At 30.4% G+C, this 27,986-nt stretch overlaps 1 protein-coding gene and 1 long non-coding RNA gene across 2 annotated transcripts in view; one reads left to right on the forward strand and one right to left on the reverse strand.

Annotated features, from left to right (window-relative positions):
• The window catches only part of LOC107456815 (dopamine D2-like receptor), a 230,934-nt gene that overhangs the window by 198,978 nt on the left and 3,970 nt on the right, over positions 1-27,986 (reverse strand). The gene's annotated exons all lie outside the window — the stretch shown is intronic.
• On the forward strand, positions 575-10,106 carry LOC107456816 (uncharacterized). The gene is made up of 3 exons (XR_001585761.4): positions 575-1,514; positions 3,159-3,338; positions 9,826-10,106. It is a non-coding gene; the product is annotated as an uncharacterized LOC107456816 (long non-coding RNA).

A 27,986-nucleotide genomic window follows, 5' to 3' on the forward strand; every position in this document is an offset into this window, starting at 1 on the left:
GAAATCGCTACCTTCACGTTTGGAGGCATGACGAGATTTCTCGGCCAAGGTATTTATTAGTAGACATACACGCAATTCAGCTATATACGTACGGCTCATAAGCCTATGTCAAGTACTTTTGTGGAGGACTTTTTGATGGAACTAATTCACATAGGGACTCCATGATCCGCCTGCCACTGAGGGTATTTTACGTCGGCACTGTGATCGGTGCGAGCCGCGGGAAGAATTCGAATCAACCAGCTGACACTGGGATCGAACCTAGGTCACCTCGTTGGAAGGCGAGAGTGCTATCCCCTAAGCCGCGGAGGCTCAGATAGCAAGAGAAAGGCTTATCACACTAGGACGAGATACAAAACCGTTTTCTCCACGAGACAGAGCATTTGGTAAAACTTAGAGACCACTCGGCCACATAGCCGAATGTAATATAATAAAGCACTATTTTTCTATCTTATTAAACAATAATCTAGTAAAAGATTATGAATGTATTATTATTTATCATCATGGTTTTTTTTTTTTTTTGCTGTCAGTTGTGAATTTATTCTGACAAGCCTTCACCCTGTTAAATGTAGACGTAAAGCTCAGTTAGAAGTAGAACTTGACTGTTTTCTTAAGGAGGAAATCAGTTTTTCTTTTTGTCACCCAATGAGAAAACATCAGTTACTGAGATAGACTGACTTAGAGGCAAGGGTACACATTGGACTGATCGTAAGACATGATTTTCAATAGATCACCGAAGTCATGCATCACTGGCAGTGGTTTGCAAACGAGTGGGTCACTAATTTGATTGACCAAATTGGTCAACCGAGGAAGCACGTTATCGAACCTTCTTTAAACTGTTCTACTGTAAGAGCTTGGATTCACGCTCAGGACGTTGGGCTACCAAAGCAGAGGATCAAAAATGCGATGGTATGTCATCGGATTCTCCTCAGGATTGTTTCCCAGACCGACGCCAATAGCCCATTGTGCAGCTCTAGTGAGACGTAAATAAAGTACCTACCTACCTAAACTTTCTGGCGTTCTTAAAAACAGTTGAAATGTTCAACAGACTGCTGATGAAAAGATTAATCTAGAAGTTAAAAAGATTATATTTTATTTATTCACATATTTATGCCGGCGTGTGAACTAAATTCAAACAAACGCTTATAAACCATTTTAATTGGAAAAAAGCTCAAAAATACATCCAGGGTTACAGTGGAATTGGAAATCGCTACTTCTTAATTTCAGCACATTTGATGGAAATATATATCCCTTGGTAATAGAGGCCCCAAGAGTTTCAAAATTTGCTGCTTGTGTTAGTGATTTGAAAATACGTATTGTTTGGGCAACTTTTTTTAAGTCGGATATTTTTTTCAAGTTCAAGATGCTCTTTATTCAAATCGTTTTTATGACTACTAACTAATTGATATTAGGCTGTTAACCTAGCTATTGGATATGACTGTTTGATCGAACAATTTAAAAATAAAAATTTTATTTCTTTTTAAGCTGATATCCATAACGAGTATTAATTTTTTGGGGTGAGTAAATTTTGTTTTCGTGTGTTACATGTGTCTAAATTATTAAGAATTTACTGTGTTTTCAAATTTATGAAAATTGTTGCAATTTTTTTTTTTTGTGAAATTTGAAACAAGTTTATTTTTGTCAAGGACAACTAGCAATAAAATTCTCATTTGAAATTAGTTTTAATGAAAGTTTTAAATATTACAAATCAATAAATAGTGAGCAATATTTTAATAGTTGTTTTGCACGCTTTAAATCGTAAATCAATGACAACGATCAGAAAATACAGTTTTGTGCTTGAAAAAAATTATGTTATTGATAAATGGTAACTGGTTATACTTTCCATTTCACATATCTTTTCATTTCTCATTGTTGATGTATATAATATTCGTATTGTTTATATAATCTAACATTTTTTTATATCAAAATTATTTTAAAAAGGAAGATGTTTATTGTTGTTTCAAAATTGAAGTCTGTTATATCTATTCAGTTAATGCATTTTCACTTAAATTAAAATCTATTTCCAACCTACCTGTGATATATTTGCATTTAATTCAAATGGTTTTTGATCAATTTTTATTCAAGATAATAATAATAAAAAATTAGACTCCTTAAATATAGAAGTATGGCATATGGAGAGGGTTTTTCAATTAAAATATATGATTGCATTTTATAGTAAAATTCAAATGAAGTAAATATTAAGTTTTAATGTTTCAGGGACATAAAATTATTACGTATTCAATTATTTACGACCAAAATTTTTGATTACTGGTTTTACAGAATAAACTATGTTGGGTGTTCTGCAATCATCATCCTTAAAGTTTATCTTTTAATCTTATATCAAACTAATATTTAAAAGATTAGTAAAAAAATTAAATCGTCATAAAAATTAACAGCTTATACATAATAAAAGACACAAAAGAATAATTGAAAAGAAATTAACAATTATATTTGCTTGCTTTACCTGGCAATGTTAATACAATGTTAGAAAACACTCAAATTTGCGAATATAATCGTGAATGCTGATGACGAGGTTAATTTTTTATGTTATTTGTTTTCTTCTGTCTTTTAATTGTATTTTTATTTTTTTAATATTTTTAAATTTCTTAATATTTTTTTCTTTATATATATATATACACCGAAGAGCCATTACATTGGGGACTAGACATGACTTGAAAGTCACTGGAATGTTCCTCGAACCAATCCATGACGATTCAACCCTTTAGACATGGTGCATTATCCTGTTGGTAAACACCATCATCCGCAGGAAAAACTGTTGCCATGAATGGGTGAACCTGGTCTGCAACTATGTTCAAGTAGCTTACAGACGTTAGGGATTGTTCTATGAGGATTATGGGTCCTAATGTGCCCCATAAAAAATTGTTCCTGGGCGAGAAACCATGAAAACCTAGGCGAGCCCATTGTTATAGATGGAGGGTGGTCATAATGTAATGGCTCTTCGGTGTATATATATATATATATATATATATATATAAATCAAACATGAATTAAATCCTAATTCATGATTTTGAATTCATTTCCAATTTAACATCCATGTTTTACCATGATAGGATAAAACCATTTAAAGTATCGATAGTATGATAATTAATCTACTTTACATAAGCTCATTAAAGAAATTTCCCTTTATATATCCCACTTAGCTGGACTAAACAATTAGAGGTCTCTCTTAGTAAGCCTATTAAGCGATGCATTGAAATTTCATACTTATGATCCAAATGTGTTTCATATCACTGGAAAATAAGGCCATCTGCAACAGCTCCAGAGCAAGATTAAATGGATATCAGTCTACGACAGTTGGACAACATCCTAAGTCCATCAAAGTAAGGAAGCTTTCAAAATTGCATTTCAAGTTTAGGGGGAGGATTATTTAATTATAATGTTAGCCCTAACGAATAAATTACCATTTCAAACGCCATGGAGCTAACAGATTAATTCACGGAGCACATTTCTGAGTTAAATGGCTTTCTCATTGACTTCGGGGGTTGATACTCATCACAAAGTCACTGAAGGCTCATTTGCATCTTAATATTTTTCTTACGGATTTACACGCTTTCGTTCGTTTAGCATTCGTTCGTCATATTTCAACGCTCAAACAAATTAACATGAAATTCCATTTCGATGGTTCAGAAACTTTAAAAGTATTTTTTAATTTTGCTGTCGTGTCATACATTTAGGAATTTTTCAAATAAATTGTTTTTAAAGTTGACTAAGGAAACCTTACAATACCCAAAGAAATTTAGTATTAGTTTTTATTTAAAAATGATCTAGATTGCTATAAATTTTCTGGGGTTGAATTGATTTATGCCGGAGGAAAAGTTCCACTTTTCGCAGTTTCCCATTTTATTCAAATGTACATATTTATTAAATATTAAGATTTATAATATTCGGTATTAAAGATATTAATATGAAATATTAGGATTTATAATTTAAGATATTAAATATTCCTATGTAACATGGCAAGAAAGTTTAATAAAAGAAAAAATATGTCTTTTTTTTTCTACATTTATATTAGCAAATATATCATTTTCTTTTGTACAGCGTCTGTTTAAAAAACAATATTTTTAATTTTTATTTTTATTCGTTTCTTTGAACAAAAACAAAGTACTTTGTTTCAGTACAGAAAGTTTACTCGGTACATATACACATAGTAGAAGTCCTTAAAACGACCTAAACTCAAAACGTAATGATCAGCGTTTCCGACAACGTAGATAGAATAAATTTTAAGAAGCTGATATAAGTTTAGTACGAAGATGTGCTTAGCATATTTCATTTTAGATTTTGCAAAATAAAACCTTTTTCTTTTTATTGAAAAACATACCTCTTAATTTTTTCTTTTTCTTTTTTTTGTAATAAAACGAAGTATTTTTTTGAAATACAGAAAATTTACTCGCTACTTATACAAATGTCAGGTCGTTTTTAAGTTTTAAAAATGACCTGAAATCAAAACGTAATGATCAGCGTTTCCGACAGCGTGGGAGAAATTTTCAGAGGTGATATAAGCTTAGTACGAAGGTGATGCGCTGTGTCTATTTAGTTGTAGAATTTTTAGGTTTGGCAAAATAAAATTTTATTTTTTGTCCTCTTAAAAAGCATACTTTTCTATTTTAATGTTTTCCTCTTTTTCATAAAAAAAATGAAGCGTTTTGTTGGAGTACAGAAAATTTAATCGCTACCAATACCAAGAATCTTAAATATGACCTAAAACGAAAAAAAAAATTATGATCAGCATTTTCGAAATGACGTGATATAAGTTTAGTACGTAGATGATGCCCTATATCATTTTTGTTTAGTAAACTAAAATCAGTTTTTTCTTTTTAATTCTTTTGAAAAACATAATTATTAATTTCCTTATTTTAATATTTTTTGTTTTGTTCGTATAAAAAACACGCATTTTGCAGAAGTACAGAAACTAAATATCATTCTTAAAATAATGTAAAGCAGAGTTCAGTCATTCTGAATGTTTGTAAAAACAACTGAAATTTCGGCTTACTATTAAAAAACATAAACATTTTTTTGTAATTTTTATAAACAGCGCAATAGTAAACTTGAAGAACTAGCATTCAAATTCACGTAGATTTTGCAGCTGACCGGAATTTCTTTTCCTGAAAAGATTTCAAATCAAGAAATGATTTTTAGCAACTGTATATTTTCTAAAAAGTTGCATAATTTTATTCACATATTTTCTTAAAATCTACATTTATAAAAAGATTGAAAGAAAATTTCGAAATCTAGCTCGAAATTTAAATTTCGTCTGTCATTTCAATTTTCTGTTACGCCAAAAGGTTTTATATTTTTACAATAGACTCACATTTATTTTGAAAAAAAAAGAAGGAAAATTTTTTAACTTCAAAGTTGAGTTGCGCATATTTCATTTTTATGATTTGAATGTATGTTGTTGCTGTAAAAATATCGTTTCTCCTAAATCGATTTGACGTTCAAAAATGTATCGAAAGGAGATTTTTGAGTTTTCATATGTTTAGATTTTCGCTTTCTTTCTATAAAACATTTTGTAATAACGAGTCAGGAGTTTTTTTTTTAAATTTTTTAAACATATTTTATAGTAGGAACAATAAGAAATAACAATTAATGGAGAAAAAAATACTCATATCACATATTTTGAATTATTTCTAAACAAAAATAATCAGCATTACATATATTGCCTAACTATATATTACTTTACCTTACCCTAATATTAATTATTTAACTTAATATATATTATCATTTAAGGCAAAATTTAGTCTAATAAATATACAAAATATAAAGCAAAATTTAGACAAAAAAATAAGGCAAAGTTTTGTAGAAATTACACAGATTTGCCTGGGTGAGAAATGAAACAATTTTCGTCATATTAACGGATTACCCTAGATAATTACGTTAACCCCTTAACGCCCTTTAACACTTGCGTTTATGTAGATGTTTTTTTCTGATACTCTAATTACAAGCAAAACTATATTTTACTATTTTAACTGTGAAAAAACTAACTCTTGTTACTAAAAATTACGCTATTATCGGAATTATATTTGTATTAAAATTGAAATTCAAAAAAAAGTAGTTCGAATATTTTTTTCATTCATATTCAAAAAATAATCGATCATTGATCATTAATAATTGATTTTGAAAATTGCGGAAATTTTAATGATGAATAACAATTTCTCTTGGATCTAAATAACGACAAATAAGTACAAATGTGAAAAATTATTTCTTGGAATTGAGCCGTGTTTGGCAGATTTTACTTTTAACGCAGAAAAATATATCAGTGTTCCTTACTGTATTTTATAACCACATACTTTTATGATACTAAATATCATTTTTTTCTCTTAATTTGGCCTAAACTAACACAAAATAATGAAAAAACGTGCTTAGTGAAAATTCTGCGTCAAAGAGGTGTGGATGGCGGACTAAATGATAGGCAAAAACATTTTCCAAATGTAGGAATATTTAAATATGAATCGCAATCAAGATGGCTTGAAATGCAACAGAACGCAGTGTATATTCCTAATACCATATACGTATTTCACGTACAGTGAAACCTTCAGGAAAGACCATCTCTATGCAGCAACCATCTCTTTTTAAGACCATTTTTGGGAGGCACGGAGTTTTTTCCATAGACTTAGAGTTGAAGGAAAGATAATTTAAAACCTCTCCCAGCTAGCGGGAAAACATCTGCACCAAATGCTGAAAATGTCAAATAAGGAAACTAGAAGGTTTTTCCTGGAGGATTCCCCGCATTTTTAATTTATTAGTAAAGTAAGCCAGTAATTTTTTTGAAAGAATAAAATATCCTACTGTTGCCTTTACGCATGTGCAATGTCCACCACTCAGTTGAAAATCACATTTTCACTGGTCCCTGTACCGTACCAGAAGGACCTCATTTTTCATGAGTGATGGCGAAATAATGTTGAAATAATGTCGTTTTAGAAGAATTTAATGTAGCAAATGTATGCAAAAGGTAATTAGTTATAGCAAAGTCAAAATATCTCAGTTTCAGTCATTTTCAAGATTATTATATTAGTTTCGCAACTTTTCCTTACTCAATTTGGAGCGAATTTTTAAAGTATTAAAAAAAGACATTAGAATATTCGAATAAATTAATCACAGAATTTAATTTATAAAAAGATCATTTTTAAAAAAAGAAAACCATGAATAAAATTTGCTATAAACAAATTGCTGAATTAACAGCATTATTTAGTAACAAAATAAATAGGGAATTACGAAAGAAAAAACTGTAAATAATCAAAATATTCTAGAGAGAGAAAAAAAAATTCAAAATGCAGAAATGAAAAGAATCGAGAAAATAATAACTAAGTTATCCCGTTTGGCGCAAAACAAGAGTTGTGGCGCAAAAATTATTGATAGTATGGTGAAAGATAAAAACAAATCCTACAGTGTCAGCAGGCGCTAAGCCTTGAGGCTGTGATAGAAAGCTTGGCGGAATCCGACCATGATATATCTGAGAACTTTGCCAAAAGTTACTTTCTTCCGTCACTTTTTGTCCGAGAGAAAACAGAAGTATGGCAAATGCTTCCTTTTACCAATACAATTTGTTTGCGACCGTAACGGTATTGTGTCCTTGTGGTACCAGCATTCCGTGCCTAGACAAAAGAATTAAATAAACGAGAATTCTATTATACTACGTAAAGAAAGTGCCGAAGAAATCTTTCTATGAATTGGATACTATTTAGTTTTTTTTTGTTTTGTTTTGTTTTTGTTTTTTATAGGTTGGAGAGACTAAAATAAATAAGGGGTTTAGTTTATGGCTATGCAAACTTTTAAATGTTTAGTATAGAAGTCAGAAATAAATGTTCTAATTTCTTTTAGTATAAACAAAATCAAAAAATCAACAAACTCAAAACATTAATCAAAATTTATATTTATTTTGTAATAATTACAAGTGTGTTGTTAAATTAATAATTTGAAAATTATAGTTTAAAAAAATTACCTTATGAAAAGAAACATTTTATAAAATATAACTTTTAACATAATATAAAACAAAACATAACATAACTTTTTGATTAATTGTTTGCACAGTATGCAAAGAAGTACCACCCTAGATATCTTTACGTTTTAGGACTCAATCTTAATTTTTTTTATTAATTGTTTGCACAGTGCGCAAAAAAGTGCCACCCTAAATATTTTCACGTTTTAGGACTCAATCTTAATGGTTCTTTTTGATGAATTGCTTTCACAGGACCCAAAAGAGTACCACCTTAGATACCTTCACGTTCTAGGACTCAATCTTAATGGCTCGAATGGATGATTTCAAATCTGTTACTTGCAGATGATATATGAGCAGATGATATTTTAAGTTATAAAATCTGACCCAAAAATGTACTTTCTCTGAATGCAATAACATATCTTGTTATTGTATTCAAGATATGTTTATACAAGAAATGTAATAAATTTACGTTTCTTGTACAAACATATCTTGTTTTCAACGGATTCAAATTTTTGACCCACTGAAATAGCCAAAATGTAAGAAATATGGTCCCAATAGTTTGGTTAGGAACGCGGTTGAAAGTTTGGACCCGGTAATGTTAATTTTTCTTTTCGTGTATTCCACCACATCGAGAGCTAGTCAAGCGAATTGAAACATTTTTGTACACATTTATAAAATATATCTTTTAGTAAGTATTGATTGTAAGATATAAAATTTTTTACATAATTTTAAAGAATGCTATTTTAAGTGGTAAAATACAAAATTAGAGTGGAATGTCTGAAATAGTTGAGAAATCGAATCTTAAAAAAATAGGATTTCTGTATTTTTCTTGTAATCGTATTATGGTATTAAACTTAAAATCAGTGGTCACAAAAACTGCATTTTCTTTGTAGTTTACAACTGCAACTACTTTTTTTTAAATGTAGCGATTACAAAGTAATAACTACTTTCGAAAAGTAGTTATTACTTTGCTACGTTTAGAAGACGAAGTCAAATGCAGAACTTAATTTTCACCAATATTCAAATTGGTTTTGACTAGAAAATTGGCTTGGTTAAGGAGATATTAAGAAAATTTAATTCATGTATACATGAAATAGTTTTTTTATTCTAAAGCACTTTTTACGAATTTGTTCTTTTAACTTTCAAACTCTATGCTTTTCTCAATAGTGATTTAAGAAGTGCAGGGAATTATCAGATATATGTAATTTAAGCGAGCAATGCTTTTTTATACCCTACAAGGAATAAAATACAGTGCGAAAAACAGAAAAATGAACCACCCTAAATAACTTTTGATCTAATGATCGGATCTTCACGTTCTAGGACTCAATGGTTTGAGAGGGTGACTTCAAATATGCTAATTAGTTAATGCAGACGATATTTTAAGTTACGAAATCAGACACAAAAACGTACTTTAAGGTTCCTGTGAAATCGAATTAAAAAAAGTCAGATATTAAAAATTCGATTCCTCGGGAACAACTCGACCGACTTCGCACCGATTTTTCCAATCATCAGACTTAAATCTTATAAACGCTCCCGCCGCAGTGGCACTCTCATTGCGTACGTTGACGGGTGAGGAAAGGATTTGCAATAATCAGATTCAAAAATGTTTTGTATGTTTGGACATTGTTTTTTTTTATTTAACTAACGTTAAAAGTAATTGCCTGGAATCGCTGCAAACAACTGTTTTTTATCTCGCGCTTATTTTAAAAAATAGCGCACTGCACTGCGAAAAACGGAAAAAGTAGCTATTATAGTAGTATCGCTACTTCCGATCACTGCTTAAAACATTAATGAACAATGTTTCATGAGTTTTTAATTTAGGTTATAATTTGTTCAATAGCTTTACAATTGTAATTGGTATTTTTCTGCAGGATTTCTTTTGTGATGCTGTTATCTGAATATGAACTTGCTCCAGTTTCCACTCATGCCTGGAATCGATAGCTTTTAGCATATCCTAGCGGAGGTTTGACTTCTTCGGATTAACCACGACCCTGGAAATTTTTCGTGGTGGGCTATTTCTGCGCGTCAGACTCAGTTTATAGTACCGTTTGTTTAGCAAATCTTGAATAATACTTCGGATTTTATTTAATCATATTAATTTGTATTGATTTAAACTCTATTCTAAGCTCTAATAAATGCATTTTTGCCACAATTTAGTCGTTGTTCTAGATGAAATGAAATGGTTTGGCTCGCTCACCTTGCCCTAATTGGACATTTTACTCAAAACTTGAGTTCAATTAGTTCCATAACAATGCTTAATTACAGTTAACGTGTGCACATTCTACCTCAAAACATGCTGATAAATGGGTAATTTTCAATAAAGCAAACAAGTTCTCATTAGGGACAAAATAAGTTAATATAATAGTAATTTTAAAAAAAAAATGAAAAGAGACACCTGAAATATTTCTAGAGTTTCTTTTTTTGAAATTATTCAAAACACTTTTAACTATTACATAATAAATTTCATTCAAAAGTTTTATGATCCATCTCACCTCATATCACATAATTTCAAAAACTCCCTTCAGAATAATTCTTTTGACGAAATTGATTAATGAGGCACAAGAATTAATAAAAACTGACAAAATAAAAGACGTCATAAATCAATAACCTTCATCATGAATTGAGTAAACTTAAGATTAACGCTTTTCAACGAGTACTAAAGTTGAATAGATTTGACTACTACTCTTATTCTATTAAAAGGTTTCCACATTAGCACTGTATCAATATGCATTTTTTTTTCTTTTGAGAAGTGCTTGTACTTGGCGAAATAATTAAATAAAGCTGATTCTTTGTATAACCCTAGGCGACCATTTATTACCAAGAAGAATGTTGGATGATTTGAAAAGAATTATTGACTTATTTGATTATTTCTTTTTCATTTTTATCAATGGGTGATTATTTTATCCCAAATTGTCCACCGAAATGAATAATTAAGGATCTGAATCTGTATTTTTATCTTCACGAAAAGAATTACTTATTAAAAGAGACTTTGACTTTTTATGTAAAATATATCAACAGTAAAAACTTTCACCTTCTTTAAGACTGTAAGAACGTAATGTCAGCACCCTTGAATATCTTTTGATGTAATAATCGGACTCTCACTTTGTAGAACTCAATCTTCTGGGATCTTATTTTAATCACACTAATTGTCCCGCAGTGGACTGATCGTTAAGACACGGTTCCCAGCAGATCAACCGAAGTCAGCGTCACTGATTGCGGTCAGTGTGCGGGTGTTTGACCACTTGGATCAGTCTGCGTAGGGACCGAGGGTGTGCGGTATTGGTCCCCGTTAAACGTAAGTAAAGTGCTCGACTTCGCGTGCAGGTCGTCGGGCTACCGAAGTGGGGGTGCCATCCCCTCAGCAGAGGATCAAAATTGTGATGGCATGTCTTCGAATCATCCTCAGGGATGTTTCCCAGACCGTCGCCAATAGCCCATTGTGCAGCTCTAGTGCGACGTAAATGAACACATCAAATCAAATTAATCACACTAATTAATTTAGTGCAGAGGATACTTTAAATTGTAAATTACGAAATCAGGTTTTAAAAAAAAGAGCGCTTTCTTTGAATTGACATACATTTTATTCGAAGGTTTTAAATTTTTGAAACTCTAAATAGAAGGGGTAGCTGCAATCTGGAAAATCCACAATCACTTAATCGGGAGAGAGATTTGGCCTCTTTATTTTAATATCACTTTGTTTTCGCACGATTCGTTTATAATTTGAAGGTAGTCTTACGAAAGTTTAAACATAATAATCTGAAAATCATTAATTTGCGATTTGGTTGATGTGATTGCAAATTGCGCAATCTTATTTTTTAATCCTAATAGCTAAAATAGCTGTCAGACTATGAATTTCAAAGAACAAGGTTCGAGTAAGAAGAACGGTGAGTCAGAGATCACGAGTTTGAAAAAGGATGATAAATATGCTTGTATATATATGACAAAGCGAGATTAAATTTGGTGATTTTCATGGTTGTATAGATTGAACTTAGTTACCTCATGTTATGGAGAATAGACTACTCTCGAGGATTGTTTTCTTTCATGAAGTTTAGGTTAAGGTATAATATTCCTTGCCTAATAAAAATTCTTGTTAGTTCAAAGATATCATTTTCATTGCGCTTGCTTAGCATTTCCACAACGCACTAAGCTCTGCCAGCAATAGCCATATGTTTTCATTATGTTCTTTTTTCAGTGATGAAAAATAGAAATGTTAACATGGACATGACCTTTAAAAAATAAAATGTCTATTTAAGACAATAGTAAGGAATAATTGCTCTTATCTTAACATGCGCATAGAACGAAAATGATACTATCCACTAGTTTGTAATATACAATTTTAAAGCGTTAAAAAATAATGCTTCATAAACTAAAGCCATAAAAAGTGTAAAAGCCATATCAAATAGTCATATGTTTTAAATTTTTTTTTACAGTGATGAAAAATAGAAATGTTAACATGGACATAGATTTTTAAAAAAACAGAATGTCTATTTAAGACAATATTGAGGAATAATTTTTCTTATCTTTGAATGCACATAAAATGAAAATGATACTATCTATTAGTTTATAACATGCACTTTTATTAAACTTTAAAAAATAATGCTTCATAAACAGAAACTTTGGAAAACAGAAATTCATCAAATATTATTTGCCGTAATGAAAAAGGGAACGAAAAGTAGCAAAAGTATTCTCACGTGACTTGCTATAAACGAATTTATCTTTTCTTATGTGAAACGTTCTGTTACCGAAAAACTGCGTAACCCTGTGACTCTCACAATGATGAAATGTTGTTAGAGTTGATTTATGGCAGTTACAGTTTTTTTTTATATGAAAAAAGAGGTTAACACTTTCTTTCTTTTTATCAGAGTGTTATTTCGATGTCTTTAAAGATGACAATTTCTAATAAATTATTTTGCTTCAATCTGCATATCAGTTATACTGTAACGAGTCATACTGTAGGAGTTATACTGTATACTCTTGTATGGCAATGTTTTTACCATATTCTGCCAAAGCAGCCAAATAACCAGAAAAAAGTCGATATTCAAAACTCTGAGAAAGATCGTTTATTGACTGTTTTCACTCAATACAGTTAAATAACCAGAATTTTATTTGCGTCAACTAGACCCACATCCAATGAGAATGGGACTTGTGTTCTTTGAAAGCTTTAAACTAAGACTTGTGATAAGGATTACGAGTTTATATATAATTTCCCAGCATCGGGTACCAAGCTTAACATATACCTAATAATGAAATGTGTGGTGAACACCTTACGGGTGATATAGCTTAAGGGTACAGAGATAAATATGTGGATACATCTTTTAGCCAAGAGGGGTAATCTGTCAATCTCATGACTGGTTGAATGGGCGTGGTAACCCTAGCTTTGATGTCAGAATATTCTCTCAATTCATTCAACACGCGAGAAGGCTTTAGTATTCTGAGCTTCTTAATTAATCATTGACATTTGGAATACGGAACTATCGTTCACACATGGATGGCAGCACCACAGAGCTGCTTAACACTTGCCATGTGATAAGAATTACGAATTCGTATTTTTATTTCCGTCATCGGATATCTAACACAGCAGCGGATGCCTATCATTTTACAGTTATAAGTCTGTGAGGAATGTCTCATGAAGCTACTTGGTTCTTTGCAGCTAGTTATGTACTTTAGCCGAGAGGTCATATCTGTCACTCTCATTACCAGCTGAACGGGGGTTCGAGTCCTAGTATTTTTATGACATTAATTTCTCCATTCTTTTAAGTTTCCATGGTCCTGAATTCCTCAATTGGTGACCCAGGACTACTGGAATATGAACATATTCACGAATAGACTGCTGGCCACAAAAATAAGTTTAGTGTCTCATCTCTCACGAAAGATGGCCCCTCTTTGTAAACTAATTAAGCCACACGTTTTAGCTCACTTGGAAAACCACAATTCAACCACAACCTAGATCCAATGTCCAATACTTAAGGAAAAACTCAATATAACCTAAATTCAACGTTGAAATCATAGTAGCTGTAAATGAATGCAAAACCTTATTGCTTTGTATTCATTTAGCTATCAATCACAACTATCTATCATAAGTTTTGGAATGGAACTTTCTTTAGTGAAACAGTGTTTTTTGTATGCTACAAACATGCTCCAATAGTGGTGTACATTTTCTTTCAAAAAAATGAATAGCTTTCAAACTTTCTAGATCCGTTGGTATATTTCGCGAGGGGATACTAAAGCTTAGAGATACTAGAACATCTCTAGAACATAACATACTAGAAGATAACGGAACTGAATGAGGTTAAATGCACACATTTGAGTCAAATTAAAAGCTTTAAAGAAAAAGCATGGTAAGAAATTTCATAGTCCTCTGTGCGTGCACTAGGCTTAAAAAAATTTAAAGGTTGCAAAAATTTTGAAAGGGGAAAATGCTAGCATACTTTCTAAAATTGTTCATACATAACGTCATTTGTTTTATTGTAAATAAAATCAAGTTCCGTAGTGGGCAGATCGCGAAGACACGGTTCTCAGTAAAACACTGAAGTCAAGCATCACTCTCTGCGGTCAGTAAGCGGGTGGGTGACCACTTTGATCAGACTGCAAAGGGACCGAGGGCGCGCGGTATCGGTTCTCGTTAAACTGTTCTATCGTAAAGTGCTCGACTTCGAGCGCTGGTCATCGGGCACTCAAGGCAGGGAAGTTCTCCCCTCAGCAGAGAATCAAAATTGCAATGGCATGTTTTCGGATCATTCTCAGACATGTTTCCCAGGCCATCGCCAATAGCCCATTGTGCATCTCTAGTGTGGCGTAAATAAAGTACCCACCTCAATAAAATCAAAACACGAAGTCTCAGGTTTTATTTGAAACTGCATGAAGAGAGGCAGTGATCTTATAATTCGGCTACTGCGATAGTTCAAGCATTTTCATAAAAGGCTAGCTTCTGTTTGCAATAAGTTTTGTTATAAGGGGTATTCTTAAACTACCATCCTTCTAAAATATAATGTAATAAAATGCTTAAATGAAAAAAATCTAAGCGTTTTCATACTCTGAAGAAACAAAATTGAAATGTAGTACAAATAAGAGTTTACATTTGGAAACGAGTTTATCTATTTTGCGAAATCAAAACAAAAAAATTGTTTTTGATTATTTACGTGTTTTTGATTATTTTTGATTTCGATTCTTTTGTCTCATTATATACAAATTTAAACCTGATTGGTAGTCGCTTGACAACGTTTTTTTTCATATCTAAATTAAAAGACTGTATACGACTATATCGGTTAAATAACTGTATCTGTTTGCGACTCCTGAAAGTGCATAGATTATCCGCATAAGTTTTCAAATTTTCAAAATTCCAGGTACTATTGATAATCATTGTTAACCCAGTAATTATTTAAAACTGAGAATAAATAAACTGAGAAACAGTTTTTTTTAATCGCACGTGCTATAACAAATCTCCATATATTTTTTTACCACGTTTATATAAACTTGCCTTCGTGTATGTCTGTCCGGGTGGAATTTTATAATCAATTTTAAACTAACTTCCCGACTAGCTACAAACTTCAAATTCGGCACATAGTTCAGAATTGGATGACAATGCATGAAAATGAAGAGAAAAAAGACATACAAAGTAAAATAAAATTAAAATTTAAAAAAAAAAATTTTTTTCTTTTCGAGATTGTCTTTTGTTGTCGATTCCATTATTTAAACTTAGTATTACATGTCAGGTGAAAAGATTTTTATTGTCGGAGTATTTTTATTGGCTGAAAAATCACGTTGTAGGATCTAGTTTTTCCTCATTCATTTCCAGATTGTTTTGGTTGTCATCAGCATAAAACTAATGAAAGTCGTAAAGGTATTGTTTTTCTATAAAGATTTTTGTATCCCTAATTTAAAATGAAAGTTCTATTATTTTAGTAGTGGTCTTTTAGTAGTCTTGACTACTCTTGACTAAGAAAAATAATCTAAATAAAAATATATATTTTTAAAAACCGAGTTTTTTGTTGTGAAGAATAATAATTGAAAAGTAATAATTTTAAAAAAATATAAAATAAAAACTAAAAATTTAAGAAATTATAATTTAAAATAAAAAAATTCAAACTCATAAAATTCAAAATAAAAAATTATATTTTTAAAAACCACGTTTTTTTAGTGGAGAATAATAATTAAAAAAAAATTGAAAAACGAAAAACGTGGGGCGCATGAAATACATAACAGTACACATGCACATTTTCTTACTCATACACATGCACAGTCACATATACATCCACATACATATGCATATACACAAACATATTCCCATCCACATTCAGATACAATTACAATTACAGATATACATACACATATTCTCAAGAGCACACATACGCACACTAATATAACATTACTGTTATGTATTTCTTGAGCCCCACGTTTTTCGTTTTTCAATTTTTTTTACTTATTATTATCCACTAAAAAAACGTGGTTTTTAAAAATATAATTTTTTATTTTGAATTTTTAAATATATGCTTCGTTTCATTGGTTACAATATAAAACAATTTTGTTGCTTTGGCGGAATTGGCGTCAATTTTCTTGCTTGATGTGATTTTTGACATATAACATTAATACAAGATTAAGCAGACGAGAATAGAAATTCATAGCACAAGAGTTGGCTTATTCTGTTTTTTCTAGACACTGCTATGGTGATACAACAAAACATTTACTAAACATTATTTTTATCATATTTATAGAAACTCAAATCCAATTTCTCCCTTTTAATTTGTATTACATTTGATTTGAAGAAACGAATTTCATTTTTTCCAAACATTTATTTTCCACGCGTGACTGAATATCATTTAGTATGATGACAAATTGAATAAACGACTTTTCTTACGTTTGTTTTTAAATGACCTAGATTTTGCTTTAGGAATGCTTAGATATTTACCAATATTATCTCGCCCAATTTTTGCACGGCATATCACGCTAATTGTGCTAAAACACACGAATTGTAGTGAAACAGCATTTCTTTCTCAAAAAACAAATTTAAAGCTTATAAATTTGAACGTTTTAAATTGCATCTTTTCAAATAATCTGTCTAATGAATACAATATATATAAAAAGAGTAGCTATTTAAAAATTGTCAAATATTGGTAGGATTTTAACATTTAAACAAATGAAATGTATTTTTAATTTTGGATAAAAAGCATACCTCTTTTTCTTCGACAGACTTGTATTTTTCAGAGGTAACTAATATCTAGGAAATGTGACCCTTAAATTTGTGTTTACTTTTAGCGTTGACCTCACGTCCACAATTATTGTTTTGTTAAATTTGAAAATTAAGATGAACAATCTATGATCCAAATAATCGAATTTTACATTTAACAATTTAAAATTTGAAAAGAAAATTAAGAAAATACTGAAAAAACTTTTTAAAATCTACTATTAATAATTAAAGACTTTATACCCTTTTAATTTTTTAACTTTATCAAATAAAACAATAAAGTAACAAAACATTATTACATTTTTGTATTTTATGCACACAAATAATTATTACATTTTTTACATCTTGAATTGCAGTTCTTAAATAATGAAATTCAATATCATAGGAAATGTATGCTTATTTTGATACGTTTTCAAAGCTTTAATTTGTTTTATTTTGGACACACGTTATAAAAAATACATTTTATTGTCAGCCTTTTTATAAATTAAAATAACGTTTGAGTTGACTATTTAGCCTATTTGCGATTTTTTCTCGGCCGATTTACATCAGAATATGTCAAAATACGATTGTTAGATCAAAGGCTATCAAGAATATTTCGTTTCACTTATATTGCTGACTAAGCAAACGAAATGATTTAGTTATTTCTTTTAATTTATTAGCAAATTCATAGAAAAATTATTCAGCGCTACTAAAGTTTTGTCAAATAATTCTTATCCATACATCATTTTAACAGCTTTTGAACTTTTTATTATGAAAATAATGTATGATTAACTTTCAGGGTTATTGGTAAATTATACAGATATCTGATATATTACCAACATGGGGTATTTTCATAAACATCTTACTTTTTGAAATAAAAAAAGTTTTAAACACCATTACGAACATAAATATTCAAAATCACTGTCTATTTACGATATATTTCTTTTTTTCTATAACAGAACTAAACACGGTAGCTATGAATAGATGCATAGTACATTGAAATATTTTAATTCTTTGAAGGATGTAAACTATTTAAATCGATCCTTGTAAGCCCAAGAGGTAATTAAACGCAGAAAAGGAATTTTCTCTAACGAAGCTATGAATAATGAATGAGAAAATTTCATAATGAATCTCCTAATTTACCTTCACTCATAACGCCGTGTCTGGCAATCATAAAAACTGGGGACGCAAAAGATCAGCAATAAAAATCCTGGCATACTAGGTCTCGCATTCTTTTAACCTTAAAAAACGTACTAAATTATTTCAGAGCTTTAAGCAAAATAACGAAAGTTGCTTTATGTTCAATATTGTTTTATATCCTTTATAGAGTTTGAGCATAGTAATTTACATTGTGAAGTAAATTACAAGGATTCCAAACAAAGCCTTAAGAATTTTATGAATAAAAAGTGTAATTATGTAGTTTACCAGCTTTAAAATTTTCATATATATTTTTTACTACTGTTAAGGATTTAATGTTTTCAAACGTGAATATGAACCTTATGATGATGAGGACAATAATTTTTTTTAAAAATTCCTGTTCTTAACGACTTTTTTTTCCTTTTAAAATAATACTAGCAGAGATTCATTTATCCGGACCCCGATCAACCGGATTTGTCTAATTAACTAAATCCATTAAGGTTCATGCGTTTTTTTCGTGCCTACATTTTGTTTTTCATTTTGAATTAATTATAACGTAAATATGAAATTAAAAGCATGATTTTTTTCCTGTTAAAATAACACTATCAAAAATTCATTTATCCGGACTCTGATCAACCGGATTTGTCTAATTAACTAAATCCATTAAGGTTCGTACGTTTTTTTTTCATGCGTAAATTTTTTATTTTTTGAATTCATTATAACCTGAATATGAAATTAAATGCATGAGAATGATGGTTAATTGAAAAAAAGCTCCTGCTCTCAATTTTTGTTTTCAATTTTAAAATAATAATAAAAAAAGATCTGTTTACCTGGATGCTCGTTAATCGAATTTATCCAATTAACTGGATCCATTAATAATCGAACATTTTACTTACCACCATCTTCATTGTTTTTTATTTTCATTTTTGATAAGATAAAACGTGCATATAAATTTTAATAAATGAGGATGATGATTATTCAAAAACAATTCTTAATCTCAACAACTTTAATTTAACTTGTCAAAATAATAACAGTAAAGATTCGTTTACCCGAACGCTGGTTAACAAAATTTATCCAATTTACGTGATTTATTAGGGGGCATGCTCTTTTTTGCTGCCTTCTTCGTTTTTTTTAATTATTTTCATTTTGAGTTAGATAATACTGAGAAAAAATATCATGATAAGAAGTTCAACTGTAATTCTAATAAAAGTGCGCTTACTTAATGGATTCCCTCTTGTTAGTATTATACTGAATCATGCACTACTACAATTGCCAATCATAAATCTGGAAAAAAGAGGTAGGTAAAAGTTGCTTAAAAATATTGCCATAGTCGTTTTTGGAAGTTGTCGAATTATACGATTTTTTTGTTATCTGGATCAACCTTGGTTCTACACGTAGACAAACGGGTGTGTGACAATCGGCACAGTGAGGAACAAAACTAGAAAAATCACAGAAGCAGAGAGGGAGAAAGGATTTAAAAAAAAAAAAAAAAAAAAAAAAAAAAAAAAAAAAAAAAACGCAGTGCCCGAGAGACAAATTAGGGTAAAATACATTTCCATGCGTTATGGAGAGGTGAAGAGAAACTAATGCCGTTTTCCCCCCTGCTAACAGCATTAGTTCAGCCCTATCCTTTCATAGCGCGTGGAAATGCATTTTACCCAGATTTGACTCTTGGCCACTGTGTTTTTTACTTGTTCTGCTTTTATTATTGTTTCTCTCTCGGCACGTTCTTTTATTCTCTCTTATTCCCGTCTGGCAAGTTTTGGAAATGGGAGCCTATTTTTGAAGCTCTTGAAACATGTCAACTGTTGTTAACTTATGGAGGAGGAAATTTTTAATAAATTAATTCATATCATTTTATTACGAAAAATCGCAGCATACCATGAAGACAGTATTTTGCGCTAAGCATTATTGAAATAACACGATAGTAACAAGTAAAGATTAAAACCTAACGAATTAATATCTGATCTAAAGAATTGTCTTATATAATGACAGAAACTTGGTTAGTATTTTTTATCGAAATGTTAAATGAAATTTAAGGGCAATAACAATAAAATTTAAATTTCAGTTGTTGTTGTAGTTCATTAACGTCGCACTAGAGCTGCACAATGGGCTATTGGCGACGGTCTAGGAAACATCCCTGAGGATGATCCGAAGACATGCCAGCACAATTTTGATCATCTGTGGAGGGGATGGCACCCCCGCTTCGGTAGCCCGACGACCTGCACGCGAAGTCGAGCACTTTACGGTAGAACAGTTTAACGAGGACCCATACCGCCCACCCCCGGTCCCTACGCAGGCTGATCCAAGTGGTCACCCAACCGCACACTGTCCGCAGCCAGTGATGCTTGACTTCGGTAATCTGCTGGGAACCGTCTTTACGATCAGTCCACTGCTGGACTAAATTTCAGTAATATCAATAAAGTAATTTAATTTTTCATAGTTATGAAACTAACCAAAGATTGATTAGAAAGAAATTATTGATAGTGAAAATAAAAGATAGATTGATTGAGTATTTTTCGGAAAGAGCTTATTATTTTGTACGGTTCCAAAGAAAAACGGATATACATAAGAACAGAATAAACTTACAAGCCGGCTACGCGTTTAATCTATTAACATTAACAAGTTTACAAAAAAAAAAAAAAAAAAAAAAAAAAAAAAAAAAAAAAAAAGATTAAACGCACTTAGTTCTTAATTAGGAAAATATTAAAAAAAAATGTTATACAATGTAACAAAATATTAAAGTTGAACTATACAACCTAAGTGAACAATATTTTTTTTTCATTTATTCAGTAAATCCTCCACCCTTTTCCAGAATGCTTTACTCACTACTTTGATTTTATTATTATTATTGTTTGTTTTATTTGTTTTATTTTGTTACGTTAATTTTTCCAGTGATCTTTTCATTTTCAATTTGCGACAGACACAATTTGTAATGCTATAAATTTCTTTGATTACAGAATATCGTCCGTTATCTTTTAGAATGAGCTTGGTGCAGTACAGCTGCATCTGATTTTGTAAATCCTTTAAACATCATAGCTATTTTATACTGTTCGATTCGCTTTGGTTACAAATATTTACTTATTACTTTACGGTTAGTGCTATATAGCTACTTCCTACCTTCGTCCCATTAAATGCAGCATCTGAATCAATTTGCGTTAGACATAATTTATAAGATAATCTCTTAAATTAGTCTTGTAACTAACAAATATTGTTCGCATTATTTTTACATTGAAACTTGGTTTCGCATTGATAGATCCGACTCTTGGGGCATTAAACAAGCAGTCGAAATCATTCAGTCGAAGGGGCAGTCGAAATTCTCGATCAAGTGAAATTAAATGTTTACCTTAAAATGCAAATTAGAATTTAACTATACTGACATTTCTATGGTATTATTATCTATTACATTTCTAGGATCAGTTTTATTAGTTTTTAACCCGGAAATGAAATCATTTTTTTTTCGAATTATTAAATGTTACTTGATGATATTTAATTTAGTCAAGAATACATCTTTTTTTTCCTTCTTTTTTTTTTCTTTCTTTTTGCTTTTCTTTATTTTGAAGCTAGTGACTAATACTGGGTCCTTGAGAAAGGTTAAACACCTAAACAATAACGTTTGAATAACAAGAGACATAGTTTAATGACACATGACTTTTGATTTCCATAGAGGGTGTGGCTTTGTCAAAACTATAATCCCTTTCCTTTCATTGAAAAATAGTGACACTTTAACTCATAATATCAAGTGGCAAATTTTGAAAAACCTTAAGTAGATGTTTGAAAACCGTAACAAATAAGAATGACAGGTAACCCTTTCTGACATATTAAATCTTTTTCATTTTATCAACCAATGATGACTTTTACTTGGGTTTTACTTTAAAAATAGAATAGTAGTTTCGACTGAACATGTCAGTATTTCGAGCGCGAAATAACAAATGGACACAACTGTCAACTTTAAATTTCAAATTTTTTATTGAGATTGAAAGTTCTGGCATAAAATGTTATGAGAAATAAAATTAAAATTTTTACTTTCAGCAACTAGCGTTAGAAACTAATTTGTTGACACATGACAGAGTAATATTCGTTAATTATTAGCAATGTAAGGCAAAAGTCTCAAATAGTTAAATGTGAAGTGGTGCAAATAGTTTTTATTCATTTTCAGAGCGAATTAAGGCATGCTTTTGAATTCGGTGTTAAGCTTTTTATTTAAACAAATTTTATATAAGATGGATGATAGCAGATATTTAATTTATTTAAAAGCTTTTAAGTTCGAAATATTTAGAAAAATAATGACCCTCTATTAAAATTTGAAATGTTTTTCTCCTCAATTGTACAGTTTATAACGATCGACGTAATTTGAGAGAATTTTTTTACACAGAGCGACAGTTATTTGTTACTTATCTTGTAACAGAAAAGCTTTCTACAGATACCATTTTAAATAGTATGAGACTAATTTTATTGCTAAAGCTTTCTGATAAAAAAATTGTGATCGGAACTACCAGAATATTTTAAAATTTGCATTGTTTCTGGTTGTATGGGAACATCAAATGACTCGGTATTTTTTACAGAAACGTAAGGGTAATGATTTTGGTAAAAATAACAATAAAATATAATTTTATAATATGTGACAAAATTTCGTAATTTTGCCATAATAACTTAGAGCATGACACAAAATTCGTTCAATTTAATTTTTTTTAAATTGAACGATTTTGGTAATAAGAACTAAATGTGTGGTAATAAGAACTATAAAATTAAAAACTAGAATTTCCGGTTCGCCTTTGCCATATGAACAGAAAAGTTTCTAAAAAATGGTTTAAATACCGCTTATTTTGATCCTATATACAAAAAATAAACTCTTTTTTTTCGCCAGAAATATTATGGCCATAGAGTATGGTAATTATACTCGCCTTTTTTTTCACCGTGCACTTATATCAGACTCACAAGTATAGTAAGTATTAATTTGTTAAGTAGTTTGTGATTATAATAATGTGTTATAAATCATGCAGATTATTTTAGATGTTGCTTTAACAAAATAAATATATATATTTCTATATTTCTATATTTAGTAAATTTTTTAAATATTGCCGTTTTCGCAACTGCAAATCCAATAAAATTTTCTAAGCATGCAATTAACATGTTAATCCTCAATTGCCTTCAGTTATGTTAAGATTTTCTTTTCTATAGAAGCAATGGAACGTGACGTGCCTATAGGTGCTGAGCCATTTTGATAAATTTGTAAGGTGATAAATGATTCTGAAAGCCTTCAAGAATGCAATAAGACTGACCGATGAAGACAGATTTAGGTCCTTATCAGTTTGCACGAAGGAAGAAAAAAAATATGGTTTCTTGGCTAAAAGAATATTGGCAGGAAAGAAATATTGAAAACAATTAACTGTTATCTAAAGTTATATATATATATATATATATATATATATATATATATATATATATATATATATATATATATATATATATATATATATATAACTACCAGGATAAAAAGTAAAAAGAGAAAAACGAAGAACTGAAAGTTCGAGAAAACCTGGAAAAAATTATTATTAAATATTGGAAAGAAAAATATATAGAATAACATTAAAAAGCTGGGGAAAAAAAGCAAATATATAATCTTTTCATCAGCTCACACAATTATATCCATAAAAAGGAGTGCTTTCTAATATTGCAGCCGAAGAAAAATATATTAATACAATAGTGTGAGGATCACTCAAAAAGAATCGTTGAGTTGATCGTATGTTATTATTGAAACCTTCTCTGTTAACTAAATTTATATTTTTATCATGTGCGAATCCAATTCAAGCTAATTCATAGCATTTCATTAACTGTTTATCATTTCTCAAGCATTTTCCATATAAAAAAATTATAATTAAATTTCAACCTTATGAATATTGACATTTTATGATTAAAATTTAGCCTTATTAATTTTTTTTATTACCGTCGTTGAACAGCCAACCCTAGTTTTTGTTTTATGACTACTAATGCTGAGATCCGTAGCCTTGCAAATTTGAACCAAATCCAGAAAACTAGGGAACTCCTGGATCAAGTATTGGGAGAAATTCGACTCATAAATTATACATTTTGAATTATCCAGCACAATATTATTATCTTGTTCACAGCCAGATCCAAGGTAACTAACAACCTTAACAACAAGTTAACTAGCAATCGCGCTTTTCTATTTCAGTAAGAATGTGTCATACGTTTGAATTCGCAACTCGCTTTATATTCTTCATTTCGCGTTTTATTCCTCATTTTCTTGAAATTTTAATTTTCCATTTTTTGCCTGATTGTTTTATTTTGCATTTTTTGCTTTATTTTAAATTTTTTGCCGTAAGTTCTACTTTTTTTAAAGTTTTTGGTGCTCTTCACACTATTTTATTGATGTCTATTATACTATATATATTATACTATATATATATTGATGTATATTATCTATTATACTTTGGCTTTACTAATGCAATATTAGAAAGCACTCTAATTAGAGAATATAGCTGACGATATGATCAAATCTTTTCGTTATTTCGTTGTCTGGCCTTTTAAATATTTTTGTTTTATTTTTTTCTAATATTTTAAAATATATAAAAAAAATTTTAAATATATTTTCGCCCTGTTTTTTGTATTTTTAATATTCAAAAACAATTAAAATTAAAGCAATTCACCAATAAATTTCTTTGTTAATTTATACAATTTTTCCATGTGCAAATCCATTTCGGGCAAATCCGTGTCTAAATTTATTTACTGAAAAGATTTCTTTGTTAATTTGTATAATTTTTCCAACATGTGCTCAAATGGTGCAGAGATTTTAAAGACGGACGTACAGACGTCCATGACGAACAACGTTCTGGACGGCCATCGTTTTCGGACCAAGAGATTGAGAAAGTGGAAGAAGCAATGCTGAAAGATCAAAGGGTGACGGTTCGGGACCTCAGCGAGATGATCCCTGACGTCATCAAGCTCTGCATTCACAAAATTTTGAGTGACCGCTTAGGATATGCCAAGATTTGTGCAAGGTGGGTCCCGAAAATGCTGACGGATGACAACAAGCGGCAACGTGTGGAAGCGGCCCGTGAATTTCTTCATGCCTGCGAAACCGATGGCGAGGAATGTTTCGACTCTGTTGTCACTGGGGACGAGACCTGGGTCGACTATATGACACCGGAAACAAAAAAAACAATCCCGTCAGTGGAAAAATCCAGGCTCGCCGAAGCCGAAGAAGTTTAAGCAAATTCTGTCTGCCGGCAAAGTTTTTGTTGACAGGAAAGGGTTGCTGTTGTGCGAATTCCTGCCTACCGGCACAACATTAATGCTGATCGCTACTGTCAGACGTTGAAGAACCTTCGGCGGCGGATTCAAAACAAGAGAAGAGGCATGCTCACAATTGGAGTGCGTCTCCATCAGGACAACGCTCGCCCGCACACCGCCCGTGTCACAACTGATCTCATCAACAGATTTGGATGGAATACTGTCACACACCCCCCTTACAGCCCAGAATTGGCCCCCAGTGATTACCATCTCTTCCTTGAATTAAAGAAACACTTGGGAGGGACACATTTCACAACCGACGAAGAGCTGAAAGAAGAGCTATCTTCGCGGAGCGGCGGCTGAGTTTTACGACTCAGGCTTAAAGAAGATGGTGCACCACATGCAAAAATGCATTGATCTAATCGGCAATTATGTAGAAAACTAGAGGGAAGTCTAAGCTTTTCAAACATGCATTATTCAATGCCAATGAACATGTTTTGCATTGTGAAAATTCGTTGGGAACCATATTTTATGGACAACGCACGTATATATATATATATATATATATATATATATATATATATATATATATATATATATATATATATATATATATATATATATATATATATATATATATATATATATATATATATATATATATATATATATATATATATATATATATATATATATATGTGTATATATATATATATATATATATATATATATATATATATATATATATATATATATATATATATATATATATATATATATATATATATATATATATATATATATATATATATATATATATATATATATATATATATATATATATATATATGAGAGAGAGATAACGTCTAAAATGGTAGTTTTACAAATGCATTTAAAAGAAAACTTATGAATTTATTTACTTTGGTTAAATATAAAATATATAATTACAATACTTAGGATTATTTATTAAGTTATATTTATTAAGCAAGACCGAAGGCAGCCTTCTAATCTAAAAGAACTAACAAGAACTCAATGAACTAAGCTTAACACAAAAGCAAATAAACAAATAAAACATATTTTCTTGCATAGAAAGTAATATTACATGCAAAATAGTGTTCGTAAACAAAAACATGCAGTTACTCCTTCAAAACTCAATATGTAAAACAGAAAAACGTATGTCTGGATAGAAACTCTGCTTTTATTCAATATATTGTAATTACGTTATAGCAATGCATTCGCTTATAATACTTTTTTTTCTTGACGATGGATCTGAAGCAATTGAATGCTGGTCATTAAATTTTTAAACAATGAGTTTATTAATTGTTATTATATTTTTATTTGATCATAAAAATCAGAAATTTTGATGCATTTTTTGTTTGTTTTTAGAAACCGATCTAAAAAGAAATAAAAATGCGTGCAATAGCAATATGTACTCTCAGAACAGGATCTGAAAACACAAATATGTACTTTCTTCGAAATGGAAGTGAAGTGCAATTTTGAAAGATGCGTGCAATAGCAATATGTACTCTCATAACAGGATCTGAAAACACAAATATGTACTTTCTTCGAAATGGAAGTGAAGTGCAATTTTGAAAGATGCGTGCAATAGCAATATGTACTCTCATAACAGGATCTGAAAACACAAATATGTACTTTCTTCGAAATGGAAGTGAAGTGCAATTTTGAAAGATGCGTGCAATAGCAATATGTACTCTCAGAACAGGATCTGAAAACACAAATATGTACTTTCTTCGAAATGGAAGTGAAGTGCAATTTTGAAAGATGCGTGCAATAGCAATATGTACTCTCATAACAGGATCTGAAAACACAAATATGTACTTTCTTCGAAATGGAAGTGAAGTGCAATTTTGAAAGATGCGTGCAATAGCAATATGTACTCTCAGAACAGGATCTGAAAACACAAATATGTACTTTCTTCGAAATGGAAGTGAAGTGCAATTTTGAAAGATGCGTGCAATAGCAATATGTACTCTCAGAACAGGATCTGAAAACACAAATATGTACTTTCTTCGAAATGGAAGTGAAGTGCAATTTTGAAAGATGCGTGCAATAGCAATATGTACTCTCAGAACAGGATCTGAAAACACAAATATGTACTTTCTTCGAAATGGAAGTGAAGTGCAATTTTGAAAGATTCGTGTATGGGGTGTGAGATGTTCCACTAAAATCTAATGCGTTGAGTACTATTTTCTATGTTCCCTCTACTTAATGCTAAAATTTTAAAATGAATGAGAGGATCTCTGACTCTTGGAGCCAATACCATTCAGTTAATTGTTAGAAATAAAATAATATTTCTGCGTGTAAACTGTAATAGTAATTTATGGCAAAGTATTAAATAATGTATTTCTCAAAACCAACACTTCAACTCGAAAAACAATTATGGTAAAAACTACAAGATTATAGTTTAATTTACCGTGCTCTTGGCTCTATGGGAATACCAAATAGGTCGATAAATTTTTATCT

This window comes from Parasteatoda tepidariorum, chromosome 8, assembly GCF_982258835.1.
Source record: "Parasteatoda tepidariorum strain Cologne lab strain chromosome 8, Ptep-v5.0, whole genome shotgun sequence".
In the NCBI taxonomy this organism is placed as follows: domain Eukaryota; kingdom Metazoa; phylum Arthropoda; class Arachnida; order Araneae; family Theridiidae; genus Parasteatoda; species Parasteatoda tepidariorum.